Source organism: Dipodomys spectabilis, unplaced genomic scaffold (assembly GCF_019054845.1).
Source record: "Dipodomys spectabilis isolate Male_0828 unplaced genomic scaffold, ASM1905484v1 ptg000464l, whole genome shotgun sequence".
NCBI classification, from domain to species: domain Eukaryota; kingdom Metazoa; phylum Chordata; class Mammalia; order Rodentia; family Heteromyidae; genus Dipodomys; species Dipodomys spectabilis.
Genome location: NW_024871141.1, coordinates 1416518 through 1435311, shown reverse-complemented (window position 1 = coordinate 1435311; position 18794 = coordinate 1416518).

Here is an 18794-nt window from a genome sequence, read left to right as displayed (position 1 = left end):
GGTTTGTGATGTCACAGGGGGATAAGGTCACACTTGGATAGTGATGTCACTATCCAAGTAATCCATGTAATGGTGATATTACTAGATCACAATGAAGATCCGAGTTCACATAAGGAGCTAGAAGTCAGAAAGGCCATGAATTTTGTAAAATATTATGAGTACATAATAGATTGGTGGAAATGCGATGGGACAGAGATATCCCATTGGCAATATAATGTTACCATTACATGAGATAGTATTGTTTTGAAGTCACAAATAGTTGGTAATGCCATATAGGTGATGAGGTCATATGGATTTGTGATTTCACAATGGGATGGTGATGTCACAATCTCATGCTAGCTGAGCTAGAACTGGGGACAGTCCTGAGGCATTGTCACAGTAAACTCTACAGGCATATCAAGTGGTTTCTCCCTAAATACTTCTTGGGCTGAGGGGTCTGGGCCATGACAGTAAGTTCCATGGAACCTGTCCCTCCATCTGTGCACTGGGCCACAGGACCAAGGGGAGGGCACTATGGATGCTCATTTGTAGTTGACCCAAGATTGCAGACCTTCATGTGCCCCTGAGCACTGGAGAGGAAAGCAGGCCTCTGACCCCTGGGACTTCAGGGACAGAGGCTGCTACAAGCACCAGTCAGCCGCCTGTGGATTCCTGAGACTACAAGTCTTTCATGAGCTCAACACAACACCTGCCCAAGGTGTGCCTGTCAAATTCACTCGTGTGATATCCGCGTGAATGGGCATTACCTTGTGTGACATCTTGTAGCTTCTTCCCCTCCCGGCTCAGAACTGTGGTCTGAGACTTCAATTTACTGCTCAGATCCACATTACATCCATGACAGATGCCATTCTGATTATCTCCATGCCCCAAGGCTCCACCCTTCTCTGGTACTGTGTCTTGCTCTGTAGGCAATGGCCTCCAAACAGGCTGCTCTCAATACTTGTAGGACACCTAGACATTGGAAAACCCTTAGGGGCCCACTGGAAAGTACTCTGCTTAGAGCCAGAGAGTGAGGTACAAGCAGGCCAGAGGTTGGTCATGGGGCTTGAACTCTGGACCTGGGCGCTATCCCCAAGCTCTTCAGCTTACCACTTGAGCTACAGAGCCACTTCCGGTTTTATGGAGGTTCCTTGGAGATCAGAGTCTCCCGGACTTTCCTGCTTAGGCTGACTTTGAACCGTGGTCCTCACATCTCAGTCTTCTGAGGACCTGGAGGACTGTTGTGAGCCAGCAGTGCCCAGCTGATATGGCTTTTCACCACAGTGGACTAGGAGCTCCTGAAAACTTTTCTTTTTTTTCTGTGCCAGTACTGGGGCTTGAACTCAGGGTCTGAGCTCTGGTCTCTTAACTTTTTCCCTCAAGGTTTGCACTTTACCACATGAGCCACAGCTCCATTTCTAGCTTTTGGTAGTTCATCGGCAAGAAGAGTCTCACTAACTTTCTTCCCCAGAGCTGGCTTGACACACGATCTCTATCTCAGTCTCCTGAGTAACTAAGATTTACGGGGGTTGAGCCACTGGTGGCACTGGGCTAGAAGCTTTTCTTAAGCAAGCGTTCTTCCCTGCATTTGCCCTGAATCCTACATGCAAAGGAGGTCTGAGGGTCAGGAGCTGTTAAAAATAAGCTTCCAGCCACAGGAAAAGGATGGGGTTCCTGGTAAAAAAGCTAAGCTAATCTTCACCCTGGGCCCCATTCTGGGACCCCACCCTCTGCCATACCTGTGACTCAGCCTTGAATGTCCTGCCATACTTGCCTGAAGCCACAGAACCTTCATTCCACCCACACCATCTGCTCTACACCATACCTCAGGACCTTTGCCCATGCTGTATCTTCTGCCTGAGGCCCTCTGCCCTGAATCCACACCTTAGAACTCCTGTGGAATTTTGGCACTGCTTATATCACCTCCTAGAGCAAGTCTTTCCTTCCCTTCTCTATCTTTTTTTTAAATATTGAGTTTCTAGAGATAGAACTTGTGCAGGCTGACTGGCAAATGCTCTATCTTGTGTGTGTGTGTGTGTGTGTGTGTGTGTGTGTGTGTGTGTGCATGTGCGTGCCAGTCCTGGGGTTTGATTTCATGGCCTGGATGCTATCTGATCCCTGAGCTTTTGTGCTCAAGGCTAGCACTCTAGTACTTAAACCACAGCTCTACTTCTGGCTTTTTGTGTGTTTAATTAGAGAAAAGCGTCTCATATAGACTTTCCTGCTTGCAATTGGGATCCTCAGATCTCAGCCTTCTGAGTAGCTTACAGAGGTTAACCACCATCATCTACCCTCTACCCTACCTCTTACCTATAAACTCGGCCCTCCTCTGATTCCCAGAAGAATATGTCTCATCAGGCTCACTTTTTTTTTTTGCCAATCTTGGGGCTTGAACTCAAGTTCTGGGCATGTTCCTGAGCTTCTTTTGCTCAAGGCTAGCATTCTATCACTTAAGTCACAGTGCCACTTTTGGATTTTTCTTTTTCTGTGGTACAGAGGAATTGAACCTAGTCATGGAACGGTGCTAATTAAAGTTATATAAAACATGAATTATAATGTGAATGAAATTCATGGTTCCATTACTTGTTCTAAGAAAACAATTATGCCTTTTGTTTTCAATTATATTTCTTTGAGAATGTGTAACATTCATATATTTCACTGTTAAAATTGATAACAGTTACATTATATCAAGTTCATTAAAACTGGTATTTGAAAATTGCACACTTAAAACAAATATACTTCCACTTTCTTCTAACACATAATTAACATAACAGTATAGCAAAGCTTGGTGTTAGCTGTTCGTGTGTAGAATCCTAGAAACTCAGGAGGCTAAGACCTGAATATTTTAGTTCAATGTCAGTGCAAACAGACAAAAATATGAAAAAAATATCTGGAATTATCCAGCAAGAAGCAGAAGGTGAGGATGTGGCTCAAGGAATAGAGTGTCATCATCCATGAGCAAAAAATATGAAGGAGACCATTAAACATTGAGTTCAAGCCCTAAAAATGGCAAATACACACAATACAACAACAAAAAAGTAGTATGAGCATCAATAATGAAGACAAAATAGGAAAGATCATGAGAAATGTGTAAACATCTTGCAGACAGAAATCATTTGACAGAATTTTGATTCATGAGAGGGAAAAGTCACAGTCTCATTTGTACAATCTCATTGTAGTCATTTGTGTTGAAACTTGGCTATTGGGTAACATGTGAAAGAGAAGACTGGACTACCTGACAGTGCAGGCCTTGCCTGTGACTATGCACCATCCCGCTCTGCAAAAATCTAAAAGAGTGCTTGTTAATTTTTTTTAAAAAACCTCATTAGAGACTGGTCCACACAGACTGGGGTCCTTATTTTGAGGCTTCTGATCAGTGCTTTTGTTTATAACCACTCCTACTTTATCCCTCTTCCTTTGTGCAGCTATACCTTACTTAGTTGGCACCAAGCCAAGGCTTTGAACTAGACCCCCTGCCTAAATCCCACCCTTTTTTCAACTACAATTCATTTCACATGCTATCTATGTTTTATCTTCCTATTCTCCACAAGAAAACTCTTATATTCATGTAAACCCACTACAAATAACCTAGGTAGATAAAGGAGTAAAGGTTTAGCATTGGCTGAGGCTCTCATATGTAGGTTTGCTCCCTAATAAATCTGTGCTACACTATCTCTTTTTTCTTCATGGCTTTTGAGTCTGACAAATGATTGATTTGGTTTGATGTAATCCCATTTATCCAAACTTACTTTTGAAATTTTGACCTGTGCCAAGGATCCCTCATGTTTCCCCTAAATCTTCCTGTCACATTCTCAAGTTATCCAGACTTACATTGAGGTCTTTGATTCATTTGGGATCAATTCTGGTGCAGGGGTGTATATAAGGATCTAACTAAAGTTTTCTGTGTACAGACAATTCTTTCAGCACAATTGTTTTTTTTTTTGGGGGGGGGGGTCTAGTCTTGGGGCCTGAACTCTCGGCCTGGGCGCTGTCCCTCAACTCTTCAGCTCAAGGCTAGCGTTCTACCACTTGAGCCACAGCCCCACTTCTGGCTTTTTTCTTTTTGCTTATGTGGTGCTGAGGAATCGAACCCAGGGCCTCAGGCATGCAAGGCAAGCACTCTACCATTGAGCTACCTTCCCAGCCCCTCAGCACAATTTTTTTTGAAGAGGCTGTCTTTCTTCCATCCTGGGTTTCTGACTTACTTATCAAAGATTATGTGCCTATAGGAGTGGCTTCATTTCTGGGCATTCAATTCTGTTGTATTGATGAAATTCTGTGCTTCCTTTGGAAAGAATGGCATTACCCATTCCTGAGGAAATGGAAAGACTGGAAAACGATATTAAGTGAAATAAGCCAGATCCAATTAAATATATGCTGCAAGGTTTTCCTCATTTGAAATAACTACACTATGTCCATAAAACTACAAGTTAATCCAATAGATAGTAAACGACAAATAATTCCTCTTGGACATGATTAACTAACTGCACTCTGAGCATTTACATGGCAAGAAGATGGGAAGCTATTCTTAGGAGAGGATCACAATGACTCAATACGTATGTGCATGTGACCAAATAAAGTGTTGCTTATTGCAATGAACTCTAATAATCAATCATACATGTGAAGTTCATATATCTGCATATAATTTTAAAAGATGTCATAGAAACAACAGACTTCTATATAAACTCAACAGCAACATTCTAAGTTTAGAAGATAAAATTGAGGAAAGTTTTCAACACAAACTAAAATACACAGTGGAAAAGGTGGGAGAGAAAAGATAAGATGAAAAGTAGAATAGCTAACTATTGAAGAATTCATAAACAATTTCCAAACTTTACAAGAGAGCTGGTCAATCTCCAAGAAGCCCTAATAATAATTTAATAAATAGTAGTAATACAATAGTTACTTGAAATAAATACTTTCATTTTAGAGAGGCCTGAATCCTCAAAAAGTAAACAAAATATTTTCAATTCTTGTACCCATTGACAAAAAACAAATATGAAATGGATATAGTTTCCTTTTCTGTCCTTTCCGTTCCTTTTCTGTTTTCTTCTTTTTCGTTTTTTCCTTTGGCACTACTGGTGCTTGAAGTTGCTAAGACTCTAACACTTTAGATTATTTTTCTGTCCAAGCCTCTCGTGAGCAATGACTTCCACAAACGTGAGATAACAGGGAAATTACACTATATCTAGCTTACTTTGGTTTCGTAATTTCTCACTATTTTTTTTTGTCAAAATTGGCCCTGATATGTCTTCTAAATCTCTGCCTTCTAATTAGCAGGGTATATTTCAGCTCAAGCTTGGACTCAGACTGTTTTTCAATGTAAACTTTCTATATTGACTTCTGTTTTCTAGATATCATTAAATTCTATTGAGGTTAGTATGGATCTTTATGAAGTTATAAGAAGAACACAGAGATATCCCTGGAATAATTTTCCTGGTTTCTTTAAATATTTATAGCATGAAATCACAAGTATGACATTAATATTTCACAAGTACTTTATGCAGACTTCAGTAGTTTTAATTATTTTGCGCACATATTAAGACCAATATAATTTTATCAACTCTATATGAATATACCATATTTACACATACGTTTCTTTACCAAAAATGAGTCTTTCTCATGCTTCCCTTTTATTATTAAACCCACTACTTCTCTTTGTCCCATCCCAATCCTATTTCATCCTGGCAACCACCGCAATTTTTTTCTCCTACTTCTAGATCATGCAATAAATAAGCTTTTAAGATTGCCTTCAAATATATGATAGATTATTCCTAGTTATTGTATGCTTTAATATTGTATTGTATTCACTCGAGTTGCCTTTTGGTTCTGTCATAGAGAATGTAGCACAACTTGTTTCCCATTCACCTGAAGAAAGACTGAATTGATTTCCATTTCTTTGACTAGAGGAAGTAATGCTGCTAAAAATCTCTGTGTTTTAGCCTTTGGGTGAATGTTACATTTTATTTCTATGAGACAAAGCCTAAAGAGCTCAATTCCTGTGCTATACTGTGCGTGCTTGCATATTTCATATTCTAGGAACAAGTCACAATATTTTTAGTAGTGGCTTTCCCATTTGACATTCCTGCCTGCATCCAGTTTCTCTGTTTCTTGATAGCATTTAGTATGGTCATTATTGTATTATGTGGAGTAATTCTCATACATGTTTTATGATGTCATTTTAGTTTTAATGTGTATTTATTTGATGACTGATGATGATTTTCTTGTGGTTATTTTTCACAAGATATATTTTGCTGGTTTCTAATTGATTTTTTTAAACATTAGGTTTTGAGAATTCTATGTAGAATATAGATATGAGGCATCCTTCAGTTATAGTATTTGCAAATATTTCATCCTTGACTATGGGTACCCTACATCATCATCATCATCATCATCATCATCATCATCATCATCATCATCATCAGCAGCATCATCATCATTATCATCAATATTATTATTACTACTATTCCATTTGTACATGTGTGTATGGTCCTGGGGTTTGAATACAGGGTCCCTGAGATTTGTTGTTTTGTTAACAAGTTATCCTTTGAGTAATGCCTCACTTCTGCTTTTTTGCTGATTAATCACAGATAAGATTCTCAGGGACTTTATTTTGTGGTCTGGGTTCAAACAGCAATACTCAAATCACAGCCTCCCAAGTAGCTAAGGTGAGATACATGAGCCCTCTGCTCCCAAATTCTATTCACTACTTGTATATGGGCTTGCACAGACAAAATTACTTCACACTTTTCTTGAGCTCTAATATATCAAGTTTTCCTTTCCTATAATTTTAATGCCTAAGTTAAGAATGCTTCATCTCCAAAATTGTAAAGACATCTTCCTTTGCTTTATATTTACATCAATCTTTTTGTTTTATATGCCAGGTTTTAATCCTGCATGAAGTTAATATTTGAATAAATCGTTATGTTTAAGTCAATGCTCATTTTTTAATTCTCCCCAATACTGTCTACCTATCACCTCTTATTAAAGAGAATGTCATTCCACAAATATTTAGTTTTACTCCTTATTAAATATTCCTTAATAATAATTATGTGAATCTAATCGAGTGCCTTACAGACCCATTGAGCTGTGTAATCTTTCCTTTACAAACATAACAATTTTACACTAACAGCTTTAATATTGGGCAGAGAAATACATTCCAGTTTATATTTCTTTGTCAATGAGTCAAAGAGTGATGGTTATGTGTTTTTTAGAAATTTTCATAAGCTTTTAAATATTAATGCCAATGAAAAACTTTAATCTTCCTAAATAAGTTATCAAAATATCCAAATACATATCTCTGTAATAATATACAAACATATGAGAAGGTCATATTCTACCTAGCCATAGCATACATATAGAGATTATTGGAAATAGAAACAACAATAAGATATCCATGCAGAACCACTATGTAGAAATTGGAACCCTTATACATTGGTGCTTGGCACTTAAAGTGATATTGTCAATTTGTTAAACATACTGACAATTTTTAAGATATTACATATAGAGTTGCCTCTATGATCCAGCATTTTCAATCATAATTTTATATACAAAATATATGTCAACTTATGTCAAGTGAGACACATGTACAAGAATATACATAGCAAAACCTTTTACAATAACAAAATACAATATTGAAATTCCCATTGAGGACATTATACAGTTATACACATGCATATAAAACAATATTCTCTATCCATGAAAAAAATTACATGGACTGACTTACTTGGGAAGCACTAATATTGCATGGGAGAAATGGATAAAATAAATTACATTCTCTAATTATGTGAGCTTTTTAACATTGGCACATCTGTAGTGGTAGACTAAGTAATGGTTGGTCAAGTGGAGGGTAGGTTGAAATGATGACAGGAAGTGGCTATTAATAAATATTGGAGTATTTTGATAGAGCAGTGAAGATAAAATATTCTAGAACTGAAGGTGATGTTCATAGTCCAACTCTTAGATGTTCTATGAATCATTGTACTTCATCGAATATTTACAGATTGCATTTGCATTAATCTTAGGAAAAAGTTTAGAATAGTAGTGGGTGAATCTGAGTGATAATTTAAAATTTAAAATCACAGAATTCTGTAATCAATAAGTTTAGTATATTGATGAATAAGACTATCAATAAATTTTGATCTGTGACATATCATCTTAGTGACTATGACATTGTGAGTCAGTGAATATTCTACAAAATTATGTAAATTGAGGGATGAGATAGGATTGAGAGGAATGAGGGATAATGAACCTCAAGGTGCATTGTATTAGCCACGAAATGTGTCTTACTGGTACACTGTTTTTCTTGCATGTGTGAAGCCCTGGGTTTGATTCCTCAGTACTACATAAACAAAACAATCTGTAATTGGCACTATGACAAGTCATAGAGTGCTAACGTGTTGAAAAGAAGCTCAAGAACATTGCCAAGACCCTGAGTTCAAGCTGCAGGACTAGCCAAAAATAAACATGACGCATTTTATTAAGCCGGGTACTAGAGGCTCACGCCTGTTGTCCTAGATGCTCAGGAGGCTGAGGATTGAGGTTTGAAGCCAACCCTGGCAGGAAAGTCTATGAGATTCTTATCTCCAATTAAAACTCAGAAAAATCTGAAAGTGCTGCTGAGCCTCAAGTGAAAGAGTTCTAGCGTTCATCCAAAGGAGCTCAGGGGCAGCGCCCAGACCCAGATTTCAAACCTCAGGAAAGAAAAAAGAAAAGAAAAAAAACCACACAAATTACTATACGTAAACTGCTTTATCAAACAGCAATTTCTATACAACTACTTAAAGTTAATTTAAAAATATGATTAGAATAAAATACTAATCACTTTGGGAAGAAGACATAGATAGAATTGAAACGTTGTTTACAGGAGACAAAGCAAATTTTATATCATACACTTTGAGTTGAAATTTGTTCTTGTCTTCTTACATCATTTATGAAATTGACAATATTGCAAGTTATGGGTTAATTTCCTTGAGAAACTGATTGTATTCTTCTGTCTTTTCACAAGAAACCATAGTGGTGATTTTTTTGTCTCTTTTTTTAAAAATTGTGAACGTACCTTTCAGAAGGGTTACAATTACATGGGCAATGTAATGAGTTCATTTTTTATCAAGCGTTGTTGCCTCCACCTTTGTTTCCCCTTCCCATCCCTTCCATCTTCCCCCACCCCACCTCCTAGCCAAAGTTGTACATTTTGTTTTTCGACATAAAGTCTTGCGCATCTCATTGCTGGAATGTGTCCACCTGTATCCCTATTTAAACAATATGTTTTTTCCCTCCCCTCCAGAAATTATACAAACATCAAATACAGTGAAAGCAAGGCTTTACCGTGGGGGAAGGACATACAAAGAAACAAAGAAATCACCTTATACATATGTTAGAAACAATCACGAGAAAGAAAATACATTTGAATCCTTATCTTGGAGTTAATTTCTCCTAACATCAACTTATCTGACAGTTTCTGCTTGTCTCAGACATATATTAGTTATTGAAAATAAGGGAAACCATGAGACCTATGTTTCTTTGGGCCTGGTTTACTCCACTTAACATAATTTTTTCCAAGTCGTTCCATTTCATAACAAATGGGGCAATGCCATCCTTTCTGATGGAGGCATAGCATTCCATTGTGTATATATACCACATTTTATTGATCCATTCATTTACTGAGGGGTATCTGGCTTGGTTTCACATCTTAGCTATAGTAAATAATGTTGCAATAAACATAGTTGTGCTGATAGCTTTGTTTGTGATCATTTGGGTAAATGCCCCAAAGTGGGTTTGCTGGGTCATAGGGGAGCTGTAAGTGGAATCTTTTTAGGAACATCTATACTACCTTCCAAAGTAGTTGAACAAATTTACACTCCCACCAACAAAGCAGTAAGGTTCCCTTCTGTCCAAATCTCCTCCAGCATCTGTTTTTATTACAATTCTTAAATATAAACATTCTAAATGGAATGAGGTGGTATCTCAATGGTGTTTTGATTTACATTTCTTTTACGGCATTTCTTCATGTGACTATTGGCCACCCTTCTTTCCTCTTCAGAGAAGTTTCTCTTTAAGTCTTTAGCTCACTTATTCATTGGGCAGTTGTTTGAGGATTTGTTGTTGGGCATTTTAATTATTTGAGTTTCAGGTATATTTTAGATAAGAGCCTTGTCCATTGTACGGCTAGTGAAGATCTTCTCCAAATACTTGGGATTTCTATTGATCTTGCTAGCTATGTCCTTTGCCATGCAGAAACTCTGTGATTTCAAGCAATCTCCTTTTTCCAACCTTTCTTTGATTTGTTGTGTTTCTGTGTTTCTATTAAGAAAATTTCTACCCAAGGAGACCTAGGGTATCTCGTATTCCATTCTGTACTGTTTTCAGTGTGTCTGCTTTGACTCTGAGTTCTTTGATACATTTGGTGTTGATTCTTGTGCAGGATGCTATATAAGGCTCTAGCTTTAGTTTTCTACAAGTGATCCACCAATTTAGCCACCACCCTTTACAGAAGAGGCTGCTTTCTTCCATTCTATTTTTTAGCTCCCTTATCGAAGATTAGGTGTGGGTTCATTTCTGGTTTTCAATTAGAATCCATTGGTCCTGATGTCTGTTCTTGTGCCAGTACCAGGCTGTTTTTATTACTTTGGCTTTGTAGTGGAGTTTGAAATTTGGTATTTATATTCCTCCAGCACTGTTCTTTCTGTAAAGGATCGTTTTTGCTATTTGGGTTTTTTATTGTTCTATATGAATTTTTGGATTGCCTCTTCTATTTCCTTGAAGAATGAGGTTGGAATACTGATACGTATCACATTGAATTTGTAGATAGCTTTGGGAAGTATTGCCATTTTTACGATGTTGATCCTTCCAATCCAGGAGAATGGGAGGTTTTTCTGCTTCCAAAGTTCTCTTTTGATTTCCTTTTTAAGGTTTTTAAAGTTTTCATCATAGAGGTACTTCACTTCATTGGTTAAGTTAATTCCCAGGTTTCTTATTTGTTGTGGGGCTATTATAGATGAGGTTGCCTTCCTGATTTCACCCATGATATTCGTATTGTTGTCATACATAAAAGCCATTTATTATTGAGGGTTAATTTTTTACCCTGCTACTTTGCCAAATTTTGAATCAACTTCAGTAATTTGATAGTGGAGTCCGTGGGATACTTTAAATAGAAAATCATGTCATCTGCAAAGAGGGAGAATTTTCCTTCATCTTTCCCTATTTGGATCCCTTTAATGTTTGCATCTTGTCTTATTGCTGTAGCTAGGCATTCTAATGCTAAATTGAACAGGAGTGGAGAGTGGACATCCTTGTCTCATTCCTGAGATAAGAGGAAGTGGCTTTAGTTTTTCACCATTAATTATAATGCTTGCTGTAGGTTTGTCATATACAGTCTTTATTGTGTTGAGGAATGTTCTATGAATTCCTAATTTTTCCAGAAACTTCATCATAAAGGGTTGGTTGGATCTTATCAAATGCTTTTTCTGCTTCTATTGAGATAATCATGTGGTTCTAATCCTTGCTCTTTGTTGATGTGACGAGTCATATTAATTGATTTGACTATATTGAATCTGCTTTCAAACCCTGAAATGAATATTTTTTGATCGCAGTTTATGATTTTTTGGATGAATTGTTTAAATCGATTGGCCAAAATTTTGTTGAGAAGTTTTACATCAATGTTTTTCAAAGAAATGGGCCTATAGTTCTTTTTCTTTGATGAGTCCCTGCCTGGTTTTGGGATGAGGGTTATCATGGCTTCATAGAATGAGTTTGGTAGTGAACATTCTCTTTCAATTTCATTGAAGAATTGGAGGGACTATTGGTGAGGCCTCTGCTTTGAAGGCCTTGTAGAATTCCACTGTAAATCCATGTCATCCTGGGCTTTTCTTAAATGGAAGGTCTCTTACTGCTCTTTCTATTTCAATGCTTGGTATGAGCCTTTTAAGTTGGTTTAACTCACTGTGGTTTAGTTTCGGCATGTCGATATCTGCCAGGAAAAGGTTCATTTCTGCCAAGTTTTCAAACTTATTAAAATAATGTTTTGAGAAGTATTCCCTTATAATGTTCTGAATCTTGGTTGTTTCTGTGGTGAAGTTTCCATTCTCATCTATGAGTTTATTTACTTGGGTGTGTTCTCTCCTTTTCCTGATAAGATTTGCTAAGGGTCTGTCAATTTTGTTAATTTTTTCAAAGAACCAACTCTTTGTTTTGTTGATTATTTTTATCATTTTTTAAAACTAATTCGCTTAATTCTGATGTAATTTTACTTATTTGTTTCTGTCTACTGGACTTGGATTTATCTTTTTGCTCTTTTTCTAGGAGGTTCAAATGTGTCATTAAATTGTTGGTTTCAGATCTCTCCAATTTGTTGGTGTAGGAACTCAGAGCTATAAACTGCCTCTGAGTACTGTCTTTGATGTTTCCCCTAGGAGCTGGTAATTGTGTATTAATTTTTGTTGAATAGCATGAACATTTGAATTTCCTTTCTAATCACTTCCATGACCCACTGGTGATTCAACAGTGTGTTGTTCAGCCTCCATGTTTTACAGGACTTTCTTCGGTGGCTTTTGGTGTTGAGTTCTAATTTTATTCCCTTGTTGTCTGAGAGAACACAAGGTAAAAGTACAATGTTTCTTGGGCTGGGAAGGTGGCTCATTGGTAGGGCGCTTGCCTTGCATGCCTGAGGCCCTGGGTTCGATTCCTCAGCACCACATAAGCTAAAAGAAAAAAGCCAGAAGTGGTGTTGTGGCTCAAGTGTTAGAGCGCTAGCCTTAGCTGAAGAGCTGAGGGACAGCGCCCAGTCCCAGAGTTCAGGCCCCACGACTGGACCCCCCCCCAAAAAAAAGTACAATGTTTCTGAATTTGGAGAAGTTTGCTTTGTGACCTAAAATGTGGTCTATTTTGAAAAATGTCTCATGTGCTTCTGAGGAAAACGTGTATTCTGATGGTGCTGTGCGAAATATTTGGTAGATGTCTGTTAAATCTAGTTGATCCATGCAGTTGAGGACCTCCTTATTTATTTTCAGAGCAGTTACAATAGGTTGATGATATCCTACAATATGTGGATATCAGATCAAAATTTAAATATATCACTGCACACATACAGGACAATCATATATAGCTTGTAACTTGAAATTTTAAGAAGGCAACAGTTGGGGAAAAAGACAATGTTAGAAGTTTAATAACAAATACACAGACATGGAAAAATTCAAAAAATGTGCAAATAGTTATTGTTAATAGTAACAAAATATTTTCCTCAAGTTTTAAAAATGAAACTATAAAAATAATACTTAATATCATCAAATAAATATGCCATGCAGAAAATTTACCATAGAGATATATTTACACATAATTTGTTTTATTTGATAACAAATGTATTAGAAGAAAATGTAATTACATGTCTGAAGATGATAACACTTTCAAGTGTCATTGATTGAATCCAACAAAGGATAATAACAGAGAAGTAGAGAGTGAGAACAACCTGGGTTATGGATGAAGATACTCAGTGAGGAAAGAATGTGCTCCATTTCCCTCATCAAAATACAACTAGGACAGCTACCTTTTGACAGAACAGTTGTGATGTAGAATAGACGAGTTACTAATTTAGGTAGTAATTTATTACTTTTATTCCCTAATCTTATGATGTGATTCCCAAATGATGTGAGTGATCCTAGATTTTCTGAGCCCTTGTTTCCCCCAACGTTTCTAATTCCTCCCCTTGCCAATGATTCTTCTGCTACTCTCATTTATCTTTGTTTCTGAACTGAACTGTAACCTTTTGGTTCATGAGAAAGAGCTGGAGAAATATGAGGATGGCCTGGAGTCTGAGCTAACATCCACTCCAGCTTGAAGAATCTGGTGAAGGACTTCCAGATGGGTCTTAGAATCAGATTATTTATTGACCTATTTGGAATTGGAGAAACTCACTCCCTCAGGCAGAATCTCCCTTGACTTTCTTTGAAGAGATTTGGTACTAGGGCAAAATTCAGAGAATGAGCTTTCCCAATGTCATAAGGAACAGGCTCAAAACTAAAAGTGGCCTCAGTTCCCACAGGGCCAGTCAGAAACCAAAAGATCACACTTTCACACTTTCTTCATCAAGGACCTTCTGGAAGGAACAGACTATGAGCAACGTCTAAGATGGAGATAAAATGAGACTGGGCCTAAGGAGGACACAAAAGAATGACCCTCTCTTTGATTACAAGTGAGTTGTGTAGTGAAACATGACAACTTCCTTCATATACGAAAATTCACTAGGTGAGTTATCTCACTACCACTTTGCAGGAGGTCAGTTTCTCCAAAAGAGAAGTTGTTAAATGTTGTGACTGTCAGTTTGCTCTCTAGGCTGTTGTCTCTCTCACCCCTTCCCATGGCAGAATGCATTGCTTCTTTCAGGCACTCAAATACTTGTCCGGACTCCTAGGCAGGATTACTGTAGGCTATTCTTTGGCTAACCTCTTGCATTTGAGGTAGGATATGCCCAGGCTCTGCTCATGCCAAGAGGTAGATGGAAGAGGTGAGTATAAGCTCAGATTTGTACTGAAGAACAATCATATTGAAAAAAAATTAAATGAAATTAATAGTTGAGTGATTTAGGGTTTATAGCCACAAAATTTAGGTAATTATTAGTAACACATCTAGAATCATGGATCGGAAAGGGAACAGTGAATTAGGTCTAGGATACGATGCAAAAGACACACCATAGCCATAACAGGAAATAAGAGTTTGAAGGAACTATTGGCATAGGTCCATTTACTATCTTAGGAGTGACCTTGGACAGGAGGCTTTTAGAATAATATCTGAAAGAGAGGGAATTGCTGGGCACTGCTGGCTCACACCTGTAATCTTAGCTACCCAGGAGGCTGAGATCTGAGTATTATGCCTCAAAGCAAGCCAAGGCTGAAAATCCCAAAAGTTGTGCTGTGGCTCAAGTGGCAGAGTACTAGCCTTGAGCTCAGGGACACTGCCTAGGACCTGAGTTCAAGCTTCAGGATCAGCAGAACAACAACAACAACATAATAATGATAAAAGAAATAAAAGAAGACTTGAAGATATGCGATGGAATGATAATCATGTGTAACTGTTTATGGAACATAAAAGGAGACAAAATTTGGAGTAAAATAATACCCATTCATTACTAATCAAGGATGCAAAGCAAATGCCAAATCCCTCTTCTCAAAAACTTCCAAACATGGGCTGGGAAGGTGGCTCAGTGGTAGAGTGCTTGCCTTGTATGCATGAGGCCCTGGATTCGATTCTTCAGTGCCACATCAGTAGAAAAAGCCAGAAGTGGTGCTGTGGCTCAAGTGGTAGAGCACTAGCCTTGAGCTGAAGAGGTGAAAGGCAGTGCTAAGGCCCAGAGATCAGGCCCTTTGACCTGCCAAAATAAAAACAAACAAACAAAAAAACCAAAAAACTTCCAAACTTATCTTTTCTCATAATTTAGGAGAGGCTCCTTTTACAGGAATTCTCCTTATCTAGCTCAAGGTCATCAGAACTTCAGTAGACTTTCCCTGTTGAGATGTAATGCACCTAACTCTACTGAAACTAATCATGGCTTGGAAAGTATGGATATTGATACATTTGTCATATTTATCCTTATGAATATATAATACTGTCAGGTATTATATATAATATATTATACAATATATTATACATTATGTGTTATACATTAAATATGTAATCATTTGCCCCTCAGTAGATGAATGGACCAAGAAGATGTGGTATATATACACAATGGAATTCTATGCCTCCATCAGAAAGAATGACATTGCCCCATTTGTTAGGAAATGGAAAGGCTTGGAAAAAATTATATTAAGTGAAGTAAGCCAGGCCCAAAGAAACATAGGTCCCATGGTTTCCCTTATTTGCAATATCTAGTATAGGTATGAGTCAAGCGGAAAAAGTCAAATAATGTGATGTTAGGAAAATGAAACCTCAAATATGTATTTTAATGTTTTTGTTTCTTTCATGCATGTGTTTCTAACGCATTTATAATGTTATTTCTTTGTTGCTTTGTATGTCCCTCCCCCACAGTGTAACCCCCACTTTCACTATATTTGATGTCAGTATAACATGTGGAGGAGATGGGGACAAACAAGTCGTTTAAGGATTCAGGTGGACCTGTTGCAACAATGAGAAGTACAAAATGTCATGTCAAAACCAGCTTTACAATGTCGGGGGGGGGGAGGGGGGGTTTGATTGGGTGGGAGGGAGGGGGGAGGCTGGGAAGGGAGGTGAAGGGTAAACAAAGGAGGAGGCTGCAATGCTTGGTAAGAAATGTATGCATTATCCTGCCCATGTAATTGTAACCCCTCTGTACAGTATGTTCTCAAATAAAATAAAATTAAATTAAAAAAAAAAAAAAGAAAAAAACGGAAGTGGCACTGTGGCTCAAGTGGTAGAGCACTAAAAAAAAAAAAATATGTAATCATTTAAAATATATTATGTATTAACAGACTTCCTAATTTTAGAGGTAGTAGCAAGCAACATATTGAAAGAAAAAAACTTGAATCTCTGAGTAATTTCTCTACCACAGGACAATACAAGGTTTCATTCTTATTACCCAAAGAGCAACATAGGAAAGCGATGTCCATGGATGTGGTTCTCTGGATTTTGGAAACTATGAATGTGTAAAACTATAGCAACAGATAAATAAGTGAACACCTATGTGCACACACACTCAATCATTTTCAAGTGTAAGAATTTCTTTTCTATGCTCCCTATTCACTTACACAGAGAGTACATGAGTTTCTTTTGAATTGTCCTGGAAAATCTTTATCTGGCTAGTGTAGCTTCACATCCTTTGTTCTCTAACTAGCCCAATGTTATGTATTCAACAACAATACTTGTTACAGGCAAAGGTATCCACCCTGACACACAGGGTTTCAGAAATGCCACAAATAAGTGGGATGTACAGCAGTACTTTTCAAAATTGAATAGATTACATATTTATTAGAAAGCCTGGAAGAAAAAAAACTTGAGTGTACGATGAAATACTTGAAGAAAACTACAGTTTTAATTACACATATCCAGGTGCTGCAATAGAAAATAAATAAAAATAAAAAATAAATTACGTATAATTTATTACCAAGTCTGTACAAGGAAAATAGGATATGACACATGGCATCCTTTGACTTGAAGTTACAATGTTCCAGGGTATTTCCCCATTCTTGAGAACTAGGAGTAATCCATATTAAAAAAAAATAAAAAGGCGAATGTTTTTTACCAAATTTCAAAACATATTATATGTTATACAAAGGAAATGCAATAAGCATGCAATTCATTTTCTAGTAATATCATATGGTATAAAGAATCTAATTAATTGATTCATTAAACTCAATACAATGCAGGTAAAACATCCAATATCTCAAGTGTCAATTTAGCAGAATACTTTCAATCTATGATTTCTATTTTGTATATAATTCAGCTCTATCCATCCCACAATGGCAGAAGGCTCTTCCTGAGAAATTCCAGAGACCTGTCTCCTGTGAGTGCTCAATGTAGACCTGTTCCCATTTTCTATTATTTGGACATGTGGTAGACTGAATATCTGATAAATTGCCAAAGGCAAAATTTGGGACTGGCTTCCAGTAATGATATTTTGGTACTCAGAAAAAAAAAAGGAAAATTGAAGACCGAGGGAAATCTACCAGATCCCTGAAAGATTTCTATCATTGGGCTAAAACTGTAGCCTTCTACTGATACTTAAACAAACTGCAGTAATTGTCACTCCAACCACATATCCAAAAATTGGCTTTCCAAATATTGGCCTGTTTTCACTCTGGTAAATCAAGACACACTTTTGTGGCTCTGTTTTACTTAAACTATCAGCTATGGTTGGCACAAGGGATAGTTTACCTTACCAATTTCTTAAATTTTAGGTCATCACACAATCACTTCATAGGCCTTAAACATTAAAAATACCTATCCATGTAAGTCTGCATTACATACTTATTACTGTTTTTCTTCATTTGTCATGTTTTACATATTTGTATCCCAGGGCTTACTTCTATCTTAGTTCTGTAATATTCCTTCTCATGGTTGTTACCACTGAGTATATGTAATTATTTCTGTTTTTTCTCCAGCTTTGTTCTTTCTTTAATTACAGTCCTTAGTAGCATCCTGTCTACTGAACACTCCTAGCTACTGATCTTAACAAACTCAAAAGTTCCCAAAGTGAGCTTTGATCTTTATCTATAAACCAATCCCTCATTACTATTTGATTAAGTGATAACTCTTCCAGTTGTCCTGTCAAAATACCTCGGAGTCATTTCAGACTTACATACTTTTTCACACTTCATATTTAATCTATGACCAGGTTTTGAATATATTAGGAAACATATATTTATATGTTATATGTGTGCTAGTACTATGACTTAAATTTGGAGCCTAGGTTCTTTTACTTTTCTTTTTGCTCAGGCTTGCAGTCTTCCATTTAAACCAATGCTCCACGTTTAGCTTTTTGATTCTTAGTTGAAGATAAGTGACTCATGGTCTATTTACCTATTCTAGTTTGAAACTATGATCCTCTGTTTTCAGCCATCTAAATAGCTAGATTTAAAGGCATGCAACACTAAAACCATCCTTATTATATTTGAATTAAAAATAAATTTAAATTATGATTATGTGTAGTATTTTCAAATCAGTATGTTTTTATTTACAGTAAAACACATTGCCTTAAATGTTTTTCATTATTCCAGCTCACTTGCCAAGAAAGGAAAGGAAAAATTCACAACCAAAGAACTTCTGAATATACCAATGCTCAAGCCTGCTAGCCACAATTTCTTTGATGGGAAATAACAAAGGATGATATCATCTACAGGCTAAGCAGG